Genomic DNA, 17,183 nt, shown 5'->3' on the forward strand with positions numbered 1-17,183 from the left:
GTTTTGTGATCTTGGCAATGTAAAAGCACTGGGATTCGCCCATTAGACGATCCGGCTGTACTGGTTTCCAATAAAGACTATTGATTATGTACTTCACAAGGGAACTACAACGTTAAAGGGGTTTTATTGAATTATATAATCAATGGACCCCCAAATAAGATAAAACCTTGGAGTGCTACCATTCAAAGGGTTGCGTTTTTATAAAAGGGTTGCGTTTTTTATAAATGCACTACGGTACATTTGGGTGAATTTAATGCCCTTTTCGTACATATCTTCTTCTTCTTCAAGTGCCATCTCCGCGGCGGAGGTCGGCAATCATCATAGCTATTCGGACTTTTGAGACGGCTGCTCTGAAAAGTTCATTTGATGTACATCCGTACCACTCTCTCAGGTTGCGCAGCCATGACATTCTACGCCTCCCTATGCTTCTCTTTCCTTGGATCTTTCCCTGCATAATCAGTTGGAGCATGGTGTATTTCTCTCCACGTGTAATATGTCCGAGATATTCTAATTTTCTTCTTTTTATTGAATTTAAAATTTCCATTTCTTTGTTCATCCTTCCCAGAACCTCTTTGTTTGTGACGTGTTCTGTCCATGATATTTTCAGAATTCTTCTGTACACCCACAGCTCAAATTATTCCAGTTTTTTCATTGATGTCGCATTCAAGGTCCAAGATTCCATTCCATAAAATAAAGTCGAAAAAACATAGCACCTCGCCAACCTAACTCTTAGTTCCAGTTTTAAATCCCTGGTACATAGAACTCTTCTCATTTTGTTGAAATTTGCTCTAGCCTTTTCTATTCTTATTTTTATCCCCTGATTGTAATCATTTGTGGAGTTAATCATTGTTCCCAGGTAAGCATATTTGTCCACTTGTTCGACGTTGGTTTCGTTTATTAGAAGATTCTCGTTATTTCTTTGAGTTTTCGATATTCTCATAAATTTCGTCTTCTTGACATTCATTGTTAAACCATACTCTTTTCCATACTCTGCTATTCTGGTCACCAGTCTCTGAAGATCTTCAATGTTTTCGGCTAAGATCACAGTGTCGTCCGCATATCTAATGTTGTTAATGGGAACTCCATTTACCTTTATTCCAGCTGTTTCACCCTCAAGAGCTTTTTTCAGGACCTCTTAGGAGTAGGCATTGAAAAGAATTGGCGACAACACGCATCCCTGTCTTACTCCACATCTAATTTCAATTTCTTCTGACAGCTGTTCGTTAACACGTACTTTTGCTCGCTGTTTATAGTATAAATTTGATATGATCCTGAGGTCGTTGTAGTCAATCTTCTTTGATTAGTATATTAAGTGAAAAAAGAGCTTCACGTGTTCCTAGGCCTTTGCGAAAACCAAATTGTGTATTATTAACGTCTATGTCCAGTTTGTGATATATTCGGTTATGGATGACTTTAAGTAATAACTTTAGCGTATGAGACATTAAGCTAATGGTGCGGTAATCGCTGCATTCTCTTGCGTTATTCTTTTTAGGGAGACAAATAAAAATAGATGTTAAACACTCTTTGGGTAATACGCCTGAACTATAAATTTGGTTCAAGAGTGTCACTAAAACATCAATGTGCTTCTCATCTAGAATTTTTAGGATTTCTATAGGAAGCATATCAGGTCCAGGGCTTTTCCCACTCTTCATTGTTTTTAATGCGTGCAATATTTCTTCTCGTACATATTTCGTACATATACATCTAGAGAAAAGTTGTTCAAAAATACATTTCCTATCGAAATGTCACCTTTTAGGGGATAAAAGTTAAATATAATTTTATTGATAAAAAATTATTGAAAATAACGAAGCAAAAAAACATCAGACAATAAACTTCAGCCTAAAACCGCCCCTCCCTACAAGGGGCGGTTTCAGGGAGAAGCCCGAGAGTAGGTTAGCATCTTTTAAGGGGTCTTAAAATTGACATTCTCAACAAAATTTAGCTTGTTCGTAGGATTTTTAGAGACTCAGTGGCATTTTCGTCTCTAACGACTGCGACTGGAGTATATTCTTTCCTTGTACATTTAGGTAAATATATTTATACAAATCGTTGCTTTTCTTTGTGTCACATCTTAAGTTTTTAGTCAGCCGACATTCTTATTTTGCCTGTGAGCAAGATTTCGGAGTAATAAGTAATCAAAATTTCTTTTAAAGATGTTTCCGTAGCTAACGACTGTATAAAGGTAATAAATAGTACGTGCACGAAAGAAAGCACATTTTACTGTAATAAAGATGACAGAAAACGACTATTTCTACTAAGAAGTTAGAAATAAATCTAACAAATCGCAAACTTGATATACAAAAAGTAAAAGTCTAATGGTTACAGATTCAGTGGTTGCAATACAAGAAAACAAATTCATTTACAATTTACTACAAATAGAGCAATAATGCAGATGTTCTCTTTTACTCACTAGATATCATCCAATAGCAAAGCAAAAAAAGATCTTTTGGAATTACTTTTGTTTATAACTCCAAGACATCATGGATTTTGCACAAGCAACAGAACAATAAGATATGCTATACAGTCAGAAGAAGGGTTCAATAACGAGGAAGATTATAACTCAGTCTTCTCATTCGCGCCATTTTCAGAAGTCTTTGTATTGTCTTTATTGCCATTTATGTCATGTAAGCTTTCTTATTTTCGGTACGATTTTTAATTTTGTACGGAACCATGGAGTGTTTGGCTTTGGAAACAATTCATTTTTGTTTATCTTTCTTTTGCCTAGAACTTTCTTAGCCGAGTCAAAGATATTTGATTTAATTTTTTCCCAGCCTTCTTCGAATCCAGCGCTTTCTACTATATATATGTTTGTTTATAAATGAATCATAAAAGCTATAATTCGTATTTATGCAATGTCAACACTTGTACATTGAATTAGGGAATCTCTTGTGACAAGACCTTCCATTAAACCAAATATGTTTGTGTCCAGGGCCGCCGCTACCATGTGTGCCAAGTGTGCATCGCACACGGGCGGCCAACAATAGGGGCGGCCAAAAGCAGTCCACTGATGATAATACTTTTTTTAAAACGAAAATAAATTCAAATAATTAAATAGTTATGATTCGGATAATTCTGTGAACTCTAATATTCCAAACAATAATAATTATTCAGTACGTGATAATACTCAAATGCGTTTCATTTATTATGTATACTTCCTTTTTCATCCTAATCTAAAAAAAAATGATAGAAAATATTATTTATTGTATGAACTGTCGCCCTTTTGCAGGTACAGTCATAAAGCAGTTTTGGAAATACTTTTTAATTGAAAGTGGCTGGCGGCTTTCGGAATTCAGTTATTTGGGATTTCACACGCAAATACTTTACAAGAATTTAGGCAAGTGGTTGTAAAGTTTCTGTTATAATATTGTTCCTATGGTTATGTTTATAGATGGGTTATTATGTCTTATTTTCAGTCTTAGTTGAGAATTCGATGAATTTAGACACGCTTTTGATAAACGATTTTGTTTGTAAAATATAGTAGTGTACCCGTTTCTTTTGCATAGTAGGTACTGTATTTCAAAGTAACGTCGAGATTAGAGCAATTTTATTCGTATACGCGTTACGGCTACATATTATTTGGAGAAAAATTATTTGGACAACTTATTTGTGTTTTTGGATTTATTTTGTTAAATTCGCCCGGCTTCGTTCTTAAGTGATAATTTCAAAATGTCCGAAATAAAAAGAAAACTACTTTTAGGCTTTCAATATAGAAAAATAAAAGAGGCAAAAATTGAGGAGAAAAAAAAACTTAGCGATGCTATGAAATCATTTTTGATGAAAAACATACATGAAAATATAGAAGACTCGGATATAAATTTAGGACCTTCAACTTCAAGCGAAGTCCAAACCATAGAAAAAAGTATCAAACAATTGAATATTCCTGCGGATAGAGACGGAGGATTTGATGACAATAAAAACTTAAGATTATTAAAAACTATTTGCGATCCTTAATAAAGCAAGATAGACTTTCTGCTTTAGCAATGTTATCTATAGAACATGAAGTGTGCGCGACATTGGACATTAAAGACATTGTCAAAAAGTTTTCCGAGACGAAAGCCCGAAAAGTGCGTTTTTAGTTTTTTTATGTGTTTATGTTTCTATTCACGGTTTATTTTAATTAAATGGACGTTTAAATAAGGATATTAGGATTCTGGACATTGGATCATGATTATTAAATTAGGATAAAGGACATTTAAATTAGGATATTAGGATGGGATATTGGGATATTAGGATATACATTAAGATATACATTAGGATAATATATGGACTTTGATTATGGAGATTAGTCTAAATGTTCAAGTAAGTATTTATCTATTTACAAATTATTATTGTTATATTATGCATCTTTGCACATTTCTTTAAATAATAGTATGTATGTCTAAAGTGTTAAAAGGGGGGCGGCAAATATTAAGTTGCACACGGGCGGCCAATACCTTAGCGGCGGCCCTGTTCGTGTCCCTTCTCCTAGTACTGTCCATATTTTTCCAAAGATATTCTTATCATTTTTTTTATACACAACTGTTTTAGTTCTTATTTTGTTCTATCGGCTCTGCTTCAAACTCTTGTTTTATTCGCATTCTGCCATCCTTTTCGCGCACTCTAGATTTGCTCTTTGATGCATCTGACATATATTTTGTATTTTTGACTGTGTGTTCCGCAACTTTATATATATATTTTTTCCGTAAGTCGATTACCATAGGGAAAAACATTAACATTAACTTAAATATACATTCATGAAGTGCGGCGAGGAGAAAATAAATATAGAATAGAATAGAAAATAGGAGACAAATTAAAGTCCGGTCCATCTAAAATTCTCCATCTGAACAGGGTAAGGATTAAAATCTAAAATAATGTATGAAAAATTTTTTTATAGCGACCTGGATTATAAAACAAAGTAATATCAATAAAATTCTATACACTTAATACACATTGTACAATTAAAACAAACAACGTTTAATAGGTAAATCGAAAAAAGGAGAAAAAACAATTGCAATTTCCAAAATACAAGAAATTGGGCTAATATTATTATGACATTATGAGGATAGACATAATAATTGTCGTAATTGTTTTTAAACTTAAAGTTTGTATTTAAATTTAACAAATTTTCATGTAATTTTTTTTATTTATATTGATTTAATAAGTAAAAAATATCTAAAATCAAAAGCCCAAATATAAATTTAAAACGTATATACGACCTGGCGCCATCTATTGTTGAAGGTCCTAATAAAATTAAGAAAAAATACTAGTAGTGATCTACCTCCTAAATCTGTAACAATAATAATAAATTATGTTTTTAGTTATTCCTATTCATATTCATGTACATATATTAAAACTCTAATGAATGCATTTAAATATCTTTTATTAAATAAAAAGTATTTTCGAAATTAGGAAGTTATTTTCTTTTGCACCTTCATTTTTAGTCAGTCTAAAATATTGACAAATACATTTTTATTGTAATGAAAATTATATTAAAAAAACGTACATGCCTGACATACTGAATAACAATATAAAGAAAAAACGTCTAATGTGAAGGGAGGCAATGAAATAAACGAAATTAACATTAAGTACTTATATCGTTATCCTTAAAGGAATACCGAAAATAAATAAATTAGGAGGTATGGGAAAATATGATACAGTAGTAAATAAAATTAGGTAAACAATAGCTAGTAGATTTTTTTTTTACTAAAGACACAGAAGTGTACTTACATTAAAATCTGGTCAGTAAGACCAATTATCAATTTGTTTCTAACTTAAATTACTAATGAAATCTTAAAATTAGGTGTCTACTCACTAGTATCTTTCCTATTATTTCTAATAACTAGCATTAAATTTAGCATGCATACTCGCACAACACTTTACTCTGCTTTTCACTCACTTATTATACCAGTTCAAAAGGCTTTGTTCTTTTCAGTCTTCTTTCTAGGTTCGTATTGTCGAGGAGCTGGATAGCCTCGACGTTTACATGATGATGGAGTCGTTGTTCATGGCTCCCTGCAAATTTCTTGATTATCTGATTGACGTCTTCCATCTTGAGGTCCCAGTGAAGGTCGTTGTTCCTAACGTACCAAGGCGCATCTACGATGTTCCTCAGTACTTTATTCTGGAATGTCTGGATTACTTTGATGTTACTAGGCTTGGCACAGCCCCAGAGTTGGCAGCCATATGTCCATACTGGTCTCAGTATTTGTTTATAGATTAGGAGTTTATTATTTATGGATAGAGAGGAATGTCTTCCCATTAACCAATACATTTTCTTGTAGCGGATGCCTAGTTCTTCTCTTTTCTTCTTCACGTGAGCTTTCCAGCGAAGTTTCGCATCAAGAGTGATCCCCAAGTACTTTGCTGATGTTGCAATGGGCACTTGAACATAATTTATTCTAATAGGAATATTATTAATTCTCTTATTGGTAAAATTTATATGGACTGATTTATTCTCATTGAGTTTAATTTTCCATTTTTTGGTCCATTCATGGATTTTGTTTATTGAATTTTGTAGTTTTTCTGTAGCTTCTTCGACGGTGTCACTTACCGCTAAGACAGCAGTGTCATCTGCGAAGGTAGCTATGGTGTCGTCTTCTAGTTCAGGTATATCACACGTGTATATTAGATATAGGACTGGACCCAATACACTCCCTTGTGGAACACCTGCTTCAATATCCTTGAGATCAGTGTATGCATCTTCTTGTTTAACTCTAAAATGTCTGTTCGCTAGATATGATTGTAATATATTTGAATATTGTTTAGGCATGAATGATTTAAGTTTATGTATCAAACCCTTATGCCAGACTTTATCAAACGCCTGTGCCACATCTAGGAAGGTTGCAGAACAGACTTTTCTTTTCTCTAATGATCTTTCAATTATAGCAGTTATTCTATGCACCTGGTCAATTGTCGAATGCTTATTTCTAAATCCAAATTGATGATCTGGAATTATTTTCTTTTCTTCAATTATTGGTAGGATTCTTCGCAGGAGGAGTTTTTCAAACACCTTGGACATCACAGGTAGGAGTGATATTGGTCTATATGATGTCACCTCATTAGCTAGTAGATAATACAGTGAAAATATATTATATTATTTATTTATTTGTTATTAACAGGTACCACCCAATTATATATAAAATATTACAAAATGATACATTAAACTAAAAAATATATTAGCAATAAATATAGTACAGTACAGTACATGTAATGCACAGAAAGATATTAAATTACAAATTGAAAAACATACAATAGTCGCTTTACACTTTGTTTTATTCTCCGAAGTCAATAATAATAAAGCAAGATCTATTTTGTTACCATTAAGAATAATTATTCTGTTCATTGGAGAATGTTTACCAAAATTACACCTATGAAACTTGAGTGTAAAATTTTGAAATAACCTAGTTAGTGTTGCGCAAATGCAAGAACAAGACGAGACTTAGATAGTCTTGGTCTTGGTCTTGCGCCAATACAGCTGGTCTTGGTCTTGGTCTTGGTATTGCACTCCCGGTCTTGGTCTTGGTCTTGCAGCAAGAGTCTTGCAAGTCTTGTAGTTACCCATTAGCCTATTGCCATTTATTAAACCTTACTTTAGATCTTAGAACAACGTAACAGAGTAAGTACAGCTTTAATTAACATAGCCATAATAAAGTCCAACCAAATTAATAAATGTCTAAACAACTGACATCGAGTGGGGTTTGAAGCCACGATCTAAGCGATCCGTGCCTATGCTCTAACTAACTCAGCTATCTACCATACCCTACGGAAGTCAATCTGTTTCTTAATATATATGTAAAGGTAATAAGGTAATAAGTATATTTTTTTACATGTTCACTTTCTCCAGCGGTTATTAAAAAGCTTGTGATATCTCCACCGAATTTTGGGTTTTCAGGAAGAAATATTTGTAATTCCTTTTTGTGGAAAGATATTAGATGCTTCCTTAAACCTGACGTGTTTCTGTTATTCATTTTCATTTCAACCTTTCTATGTAGGCACAATTTACACAAAGCAATTTGGGATGCATGAATTATTTCAAAAAACTCATCAAATTTGCTTTTAGGTCTTTTAGATCTATATCTATATCAAAATCTTGCACGGTCAGTCTTGGTCTTGGTCTTGCTAAAATTAGGCGGTCTTGGTCTTGGTCTTGGTCTTGAAAAAACGCAAGAACAAGACCAAGACCGATTTTGGGCAACACTAAATCTAGTAAATCAGGAAGAGACATTAAGATCAATTAAAGACTACAGATTATTAATGCAGTCAATTTCTTAATTGAGTGTCTAGGTAATTTATGCAGAAACAATATCAGCTTGGTTTCGTCTCAGAGACATTTTAGGAACGATAAATGTGTTTTTTTTCGGTATGAACATTCACTTAAAGGCCTGTGTAGTTTAAAACTTAAATATCTAATAAACTTATTTTGGACTCTCTTTACATTGGAAATATATATTTGATATGAAGGTAACCAAACCACTGAGCAGCATTCAAGAAGAGCTCTAACCAAAAAATATTGGTACCAATACTATTTGTTTTTTTTTATACTATTCAATCTTGAAAATAAAGTAGCATTTATCTGGGTAACTTCGCATGTAGGAAGAGACGGAAATAAGAAAGCGGACAATAATGTGCGATTAAATAAAATCATTGGCTGATGAAAAACAGTTTATTTAGAAAAAAATCATATTTTGACAAAACTATGAAGGTAAACTTACATCATTTAGTAGTAAATATGTCCCACTTTGGCTGCAATTACTGCTTTTACCCGTTTTTACCCGCATGGACTCTACGAGCTTCTGGAAAGGAATATCCTTTCATCTCAAAACCAAACCAGGATGATCGCTTCTATCTTTTTTATTTTTGTAGTGAAGTCGATTTTGCGCAGTCAAGCTTTGCATAAATTTTCAATGGGGTTGAGGTCTGGCGAATTACCGGGTCAATATAAAACATTAATTTTCGTATTTTTGACAAATTCCATTATTTGCTTTGATTTGTGACACAAACATCTCCAAAACAATTTTTTAATTGTATGTTTTATCAGTATGAGATGGTGAAAGGTTTTCATTGTCAGACTTCCTGACGAATTTCGACCGCTGCTGTCCCTAACTATAAAATGAGTCTTCTTCTTGCAGTACCGTCTCCTATCGGAGGTTGGCTACCATCACAGCAATCTTTACTTTGTTTGCTGCAGTTCTGAACAACTGTATTGAACTGCACCCATACCACTCCCTTCGCAACCAGGAAATCCTCCTACGTCCCACATTTCTCTTTCCCGAGATTTTTCCTTGGATTATGAGTCTATGCAGAGAGTACTTTTCTCCTCTCATTATGTGGCCCAGATATTCCAGTTTTTTCGTTTGTATGGTTTTTATGACTTCGCATTCCTTCCCCATCTTCAGCAGAACATCTTGATTTGTTACTTTTTCTGTCCATGGTATTTTCCACATTCTCCTGTAACACCATAGCACCTTACCATTCTCGTTCTTAAATTTATATTTATATCCCGGCTGCATAGGAACTTTTTCATTCTGACAAACGATTGTCTCGCTATCTCTATTCGCCTCTTGATTTCTCTTGTCTGGTCATTAGTATCAGTGAAGCAAACCCCTAAATATTTGTAGGACGTAACTCTTTCAACTGGCTTACTATTTATGGTTAAATTCACATTGGTGTATAGCTTCTTTGTTACAATCATGAATTTAGTCTTTTTGATGTTCAGTTTTAGACCATATTTTTGGTATGGGTGTTTATGTTTTCCATCAAAAACTGTAAACTTGCTAGGTTATCTGTTACTATTAGCGTGTCATCAGAGTATCGTATATTGTTAATTAACTCTATGTTAATGTTCATACCAATGTTTTGCTCTAGGAGGGCTTCCTGACATATTGTTTCGCTATAATATATATTAAATAATAGTGAAGAAACCACACAACCCTGACGCACACCTCGACGAATCTCAATTTCTTCGGTTAACTCATTATCAACTTTGATAAAGTGAGTCTTATCTGTAAATAGAACTTTTTTCAGTCCTCTACAGTCCAATAATTAGATTAATTAGTCCAATTAACCGTATTTTATTATTTTTAAAAATTTGTCATGAGATTTCTTTCTTTAAGTGCCTTGTTCTCCAAGAACAGTGACGACCAGTCGCATGATCTTTACTTTATCCGTAGCAGACCTAAATAGTGTCGTGATACATACCACTGGCGGAAGTTCTTGAGCTAAAATATTTTTTCTCCTTTTTATTCAGAATCTCTCTTTTTTCCTTTAGATGCCGTAAAACGACTTCATTCGTTACTCTGTCCATTTCTGATATCCTCAACATTCGGCAATACCAGCACACTTCGAAAGTCTCAATTATTTTAAACATTGTTTCAGTGGAATTTCATGTTTCAATTCCATACACACAGACTTACATAGTCTGTAACAAGTTATATATGTTAGACATAACAACATAATAACCGTATTATTAAGGCAATAATTAACCCTCTGTTGGTTAATACCTTTAGCATCTTCTTAAATTATGTTCTGGTGTACTCTACTCTGCTTTTGATTTTCTGAGATGTCCCACTTTTCATTCACCCAACAGCCAAATATTTGTATGATTGTACTCTCTCCACTATTTCCCCATCTCTCCTGATGTTCTTGATGACTACACTGTTAACAATTATACCTTCTATTCTGTTTTCCACAGCTTTTCCGAAAATATTTTCTGCATATAAATAACACAAAGCGGAGAGAGCAGACATCCCTGTCGAACTTCTCTCTTAATAGAAACTTCTTCAGACATCTAACATTTAATTCTAATGTCAGCTGTTTGATTCCAGTACAAATCAACTATTATCAGAATGTTCTGTCCATCCAGACCTATCTTCTTCTTCAAGTGCCATCTCCGCGGCGGAGGTCGGCAATCATCATAGCTATTCGGACTTTTGAGACGGCTGCTCTGAAAAGTTCATTTGATGTACATCCATACCACTCTCTCAGGTTGCGCAGTCGTGACAGTCTACGCCTCCCTATGCTTCTCTTTCCTTGGATCTTTCCCTACATAATCAGTTGGAGCAAGGTATATTTCTCTCCACGTATATGTCCGAGATATTCCAATTTTCTTGTTTTAATTGTATTTAAAATTTCTATTTCTTTATCCATCCTTCCCAGAACCTCTTTGTTTGTGATGTGTTCTGTCCACGATAATTTTAGAATTCTTCTATACACCCACAGATCGAATGATTTCAGTTTTTTCATTGATGTCGCATCATTTGTGGAATTAATCATTGTTCTCAGATATGCAAATTTGTCCACTTGTTCGACGTTGGTTCTGTTTTTTAGAAAATGCTCGTTATTTCTTTGAGTTTTCGATATTCTCATAAATTTCGTCTTCTTGACATTCATTGTTAGACCATACTCTTTTCCAGACCTAAGGATTCCATTTACATCATTAAAAACTCTTCTAGAGTTGAGATTGTGTATTAAGTGTATGAAGATAAAACACACAACATAGAGAGGCTTTCGAAATTTGATGTTATTGCCGCAAACTTAGAATATCGTATGTGTATCGTGTGCTGATTACAACGCCATAGGCAAGGATATTAGAAACAGCAGAGATAAAAACACTTAAAAAAATGGATAGTAAAACACTATGGGACAGAGCTAGAAGCACAGATACACGCCGTAGATACAAGGTCGAGAACATCAAGGGCTGGGTAAGAAATAGAAGTAGAAAGGAACGATCATATAAACTGAATGATATCAAATATATTAGTAAAGACGGCAAGAGAAGGTTCCCCAATAGGGCATCAGTGCATCAGTAGGAAGACCACGTAAACGATGGAACAACCAATTACTGGAGGCACATTGAAAAACAGATTAATGTCTAAATAAAAAGAAGAAGAAAAAAGAAGGCATTTGAAAGTGTACGAAAAAAAAATTAACTTTCGTACACCATAAAAACCAGGACAGTTAAATATTTTGAGTATGTTATGACAAACAGAAAGTACAGCCATAAAAAACTAACAATACAAAGAAATATTTGATACTCTATTTAGGTCAATGATCCACTCCAAAATTATATATACCAAGGTTCATCCAACATCCATAGGATATAGACAAAAGCAGAGGAAGAAGTTTTCATCTTCTTCTTCCTCTTTATAAGCAATTCTACTTGTTCATTGGCGGATTAATACCTCTATGGAAGGTTGTCACTCCATCCTTATGTGGTTATTCCATTCTTTTTTTCTATTTTGTGTCCATTTGTTTATACACTGTACGTTACATTTTCTTATAATGTTTTGACTTCCCTTTCGATCTCAGCGTATTTCCTGTAATTCTTCTCAGTACTCTCATCTTAGTCATCTCTGCAGTTTCTAGTAGCCTTTGCGTTGTGGCTGTGTCGAGTCTTGTTTTTGAGGCATATGTCATTATTGGTCTCACACTGGTTTTAGAAATTATTGACTTCATCTCAGTGTTAATGTGTCTGTTTCGCCATGCAGTCTTATTAAGGCATCCTGCCAGTCCATTTGCTTTTTGTACTTGATCTCTCACTTCTTTCTCCAGGTATCATAGCTGCCATTAATTTCTATTTTATATCGGGTTAGTTTTTTGCTGACTACTATTGTTTTAGTTTTCTAAGATGAGATTGTTATATTAAATTCTTTTGCTCTTGTGTTAAATCTGTGGACTAGTCTTTGCAGACTATTTTCATCATGGGCTATCAATATTGCGTCATTTGCGTAACAGAGTATTTTAATTTCTTTGTTTCCCATTCTGTATCCTCTTTTTTTTTTGTTAACGCTTTTGATGATTTCATCCATGATCAAATTGAAGAGCATGGGGCTCAATGAATCCCCTTGTCTTATTCCTCTGCCTATTTCTATAGGTTCTGTAAGTTGTCCATCATGTAGATGTTTTTGATAGTTTTTATAATATTTAGGCGAACTTCTCTATTATACAGAAGTTGGATTACATCTTTGAGTCTTACTCTGTCAAACGCTGTTTTTAGGTCAATCAGGCACAGAAATGTTGGTCTATTATACTCTAGTGATTTCTAAGTAATTTGCTTTATAACGAATATTGCATCTGTACACGATCTTCCACTACGAAAACCCTGTTTTTCATCTGCTAAACTTATCCTCTGATTTATTAGCACTTCTTGTAAAATTTTAATTGTAAGTTTTAGCATAGTATTTAATAAGTTTATACCTCTGTAGTTTTCTGGCTATTTTTATCTCATTTTTTTAATAGTTCGCTCGTTCTCCATTCTTCCGGTATTTTATTGTGTTTTAAAATTTTATTAATTAATATTGTTAATTGTTCTGTCATTGCTGCTTCACAATATTTCAGTAATTCGTTTGGTATCCCGTCTTTACCTGCTGCTTTTCTGTTCTTCAGGTTTCCAAGTATTGTCCGAACCTCCTGTACATTTACAAATGTTCAAGAAGTTTTCAGTAGTTAATTTAAAACACATTTTCATAAATATTTGATAACTTTGTATGAAAGTATAAAAAATTAAGACTTTTTGAAACCACCTGGTAAAATACCCAGTGCCAGTTCCAAATCGAGAAGTTACTCGCTATAGCAAGACAATAAAAGGTCTTTTTAGTAACAATAAAGCTGATCCTATGCTCAGCAAGCCCACTAAGTAAAATAATATCTAGAAATGAAGTTTAAAACTGTCCGTGATTAATGATGCTTAACTTATTACTACCACAAATTACATATGTATGTTATCGTAGTATATATCTGGTTTCATTTTTTATAAAAAAAGTTAACACGACCGATGATAGAGTGGATAATGAATTACAGTTGAATTTTCTTTGTTGGTAAACTTCTAAATGCCGATGTTATTAATCATGCAACATTTCGTTTGCACTTTAGACAAATAACAGTTTTTAAATATGTAATGCTGGCTTTTTAGAAAGAAAACCGACGGATTGACACCCTCAGCGGATTCTAATAGTTATCATTGAAGATTATTTTTTGTTTCAGCTTTGTATCGGGTTTCTCAGTAAAGATTTTACCGATAGAGTAACAAATTATAAACATCTTTGTTGCTGCTTTAATGTACACAGTGAAAATATTTTTAAGAAACCAAAAACCAAAGTTAACAAGAGCTATAAAGGCTGATATATCGTACTAGTGGAACAAGAACATTGAAAAAATTATTAAGCAAAAGAAAGTACTTATAAAGAGTTAATTCAAAACAGATGGGAACGAACAGTAGAAGAGAAGGAGAACAGTGCCTGGCAAAATAAATGTAACCATATAGCACTTTACTGAATTATTCGAAGAAACACAAGAAAATTTTCTATAGAAGGAGTAGAACATTTAATTAACCGGTGAAAGGATGAATTTAAGCTTAGAACAGGTAGAAAGAGCTGGAAAAGGAACAAAACTGCGAAAGTCCAGAGGGAATAAATCCAGAACTACCACGATTTGGTCTAGTAAAATTACTAGAAATGTTCCAAAAACTTTTCAAAGGATGCCTAAACAGAGAGGATGTTCCAGAAAAATGAAGGCGATTTTATATTTTGCCTATCCATAAAAAGGTACAAAAGCTGACCCAAAAAGCTACAGGGTCATAACGGTAATACTAACAATAGGAAGAATTTATTCTAAAATTTTGAAACAATTTATCGGGCGGCTACTACAGATAGGTTAAGTTTGGTTAGGTTCAATTTAAAAGGGTGCTTAACCACCCTTCCACTCGAATTAAGAGGTCTATTGTGGTTCATCCATAGGTTAAAGTTGTCCCTTCAGCCCAGCCTTTTTAACAAAGTCTGCTATGGCACTAGGTGACACTTAGGGTACAGCGGAAGAGAGAAACACATGTAGCTTTATTAGATCTTGAAAAAGCATACCACAGTCTACTTTGACGTTTTGATTGCTATTTCAGAAGATTTTAGAGTAAAAATTTACTCTAGTCTTAACAATCATGATATGTCGGTGTTGATTTGGCCATTATAGTCCGTTATTCCTTGTGGTTTCGATGAGGCGAGGTTTTTTAGAGAAATAAAGCTTCAACAAGGTAATGCTCCTGCACACTATTATGGTGCAGTAAGACGTTTCCTAGGTAATGAATATCGTGGTAGATGGTTTGGACAACGAGATTCGATAGAATATCCAGCTTAGCCACCGGACCTGACACAAATAGATTTTTTTTTAATGTATTCATCAAATTCAGCTTAAACCCAAACAAAATTAGTATGAACAAATAGATATGTTCAATACCTAATATCGAAAATATTAGGTATTGAACATATCAATATCGAAAAGCCACCCATACCATCCATTACTTGCATGCCAGCTCTTATCATTCCCCTTCACAAATTAATTCAGTCATTAATAGGCTTGACTTTAGATCAAGACGCATTTGCGATGATGCAAGTAGACCCCGCTGATCTCTCTAATTTAAAACAAGCCCTCATCCAAAACGGTTACCGTGAAAATAACATCAATATGAGCATCCATTGACATCAATCTTCCACTCAATCTCAACCCAAAGACTCAGACTCTCATCATATGAAAGCTTTTCTTCCTTACATCCAAAGTGTCACGGACAAAATCGACAAGATTTTTAGGTCAAGAGGAATAAAGGTAATATTTATCCCCAAACAAAAAGTTTCATCTCTTGTCGGATCAATCAAAGATAACATTCCAAATGAACAATACGGAGTTTATGAAATTCCCTGTGCATACTGCTCCCGATCCTGCATAGGTCAAACAAATCGTAGAATGCAAAATAGGATTTATGAACATTATAGAGACCCCTCATAAAGTAAATATCGTCCATTTCACACGTCAAAAACACGTGAAACGATTTCAGTAATTGCATGCTGTAACGCTGAGGGGTCCTTTATACCACCGGTCTGCATTTAAAGGCAAAAACAAAAAAGTGGAATTTGAAGAAGGTATGCCACCTGGTGCAACAGTATTTATGGGTGAAAAATCAGCGTATGTTACCAAGGAACTTTTTCTGCGATGGCTTAAAGAACAATTTGTCCCAAGAAAAACGATAGGAATGGTGTTACTCCTTTTTTTTTAATGACCACTCTTCACATTGCAGTAGTGTCGAAACATTAGAATACGCTTCCGAAAATGATGTTATTCTGTTTTGCCTTCCAAGCCGCACTACTCAGTTTTTACAGCCTCTTGATAGGGCATTTTTTAAATCGCTGAAAGCTTTCTATTACAAGTCATATAATTTATATTTAAGAGGCAATCCAGGACGAAGAATAGGCAGACTTCAATTTGGTCGACTCTTCGCCACAGCTTGGGAAAAACCAGCAACAGTTCAAAATGCTGTTTCATCATTTAAAGCTACTGGTATTGTCCCATTTGATCCATCCGTAATTCCAGAATACGCTTATTTGGGTAAGAGCAGTACTAATAACAATTCACAAGCAAATTCCGAAAGAGTTCCGGAGCACATTCCCAATCTTTCAGTTGACATAAACAAACCAAAGTGCTCCAGAGATATTACTCCTCTGCTTCCAGAAACAGTTATTACCGAAAAGGAAAATTCAGAGGAAGAGACTCCGAGAAAGTTACTAGATATCATTTCTCCTGCACCTGCATTAACTAGTGTTGCTTCTGTCAGAAAGAGAAGTAAGCAAGTTGCTGCTATATAAACCGATAGCGCCAATATTGATAAAAAAACAATTGAAACTAATCGTAAAAAGAAGAAAACTACTACAGTGTCGAAATGTAAAATTAAGAAACCACGCGCTAAAAACAATACGAAATATAAAGGTTCTTCCTCTGACGAAGACCATGGGGACGAATCTATTATTTATGACGATTCTTCCAGTGGCAATGAAGAAGAAGCAACATTGCGTTAGCTGCAGCGAAGATTATGAAAAGACCACTAAGCGCGAAGATTAGATACAGTGTTGTACAAAATACGTTAACTTTTATGATGTGTGTGAAAGAAAAATATGTAAAACTAAATATTAATATGTAGACTTGAATATTCTCCTAAAATATTATTTTTTTAATAATAAATATGAACACGCCATCTCACCTTAGGTGGCGAGTCATTTCTCCTATATAGTAGAGGAGAGATGGCTTTTATCTTAAAATACATTTTGTTCATTTTATTCATTTTTTTTTTAGAAATAACATCTTTATTTTATTATTAAAAAGTAGTCAGCTGAATACTCTTTAACTTGATAGTTTACACGATTTTGTATCTTTTCAAATAAAGATTATAA

Source organism: Diabrotica undecimpunctata, chromosome 2, assembly GCF_040954645.1.
Source record: "Diabrotica undecimpunctata isolate CICGRU chromosome 2, icDiaUnde3, whole genome shotgun sequence".
Classification (NCBI taxonomy): domain Eukaryota; kingdom Metazoa; phylum Arthropoda; class Insecta; order Coleoptera; family Chrysomelidae; genus Diabrotica; species Diabrotica undecimpunctata.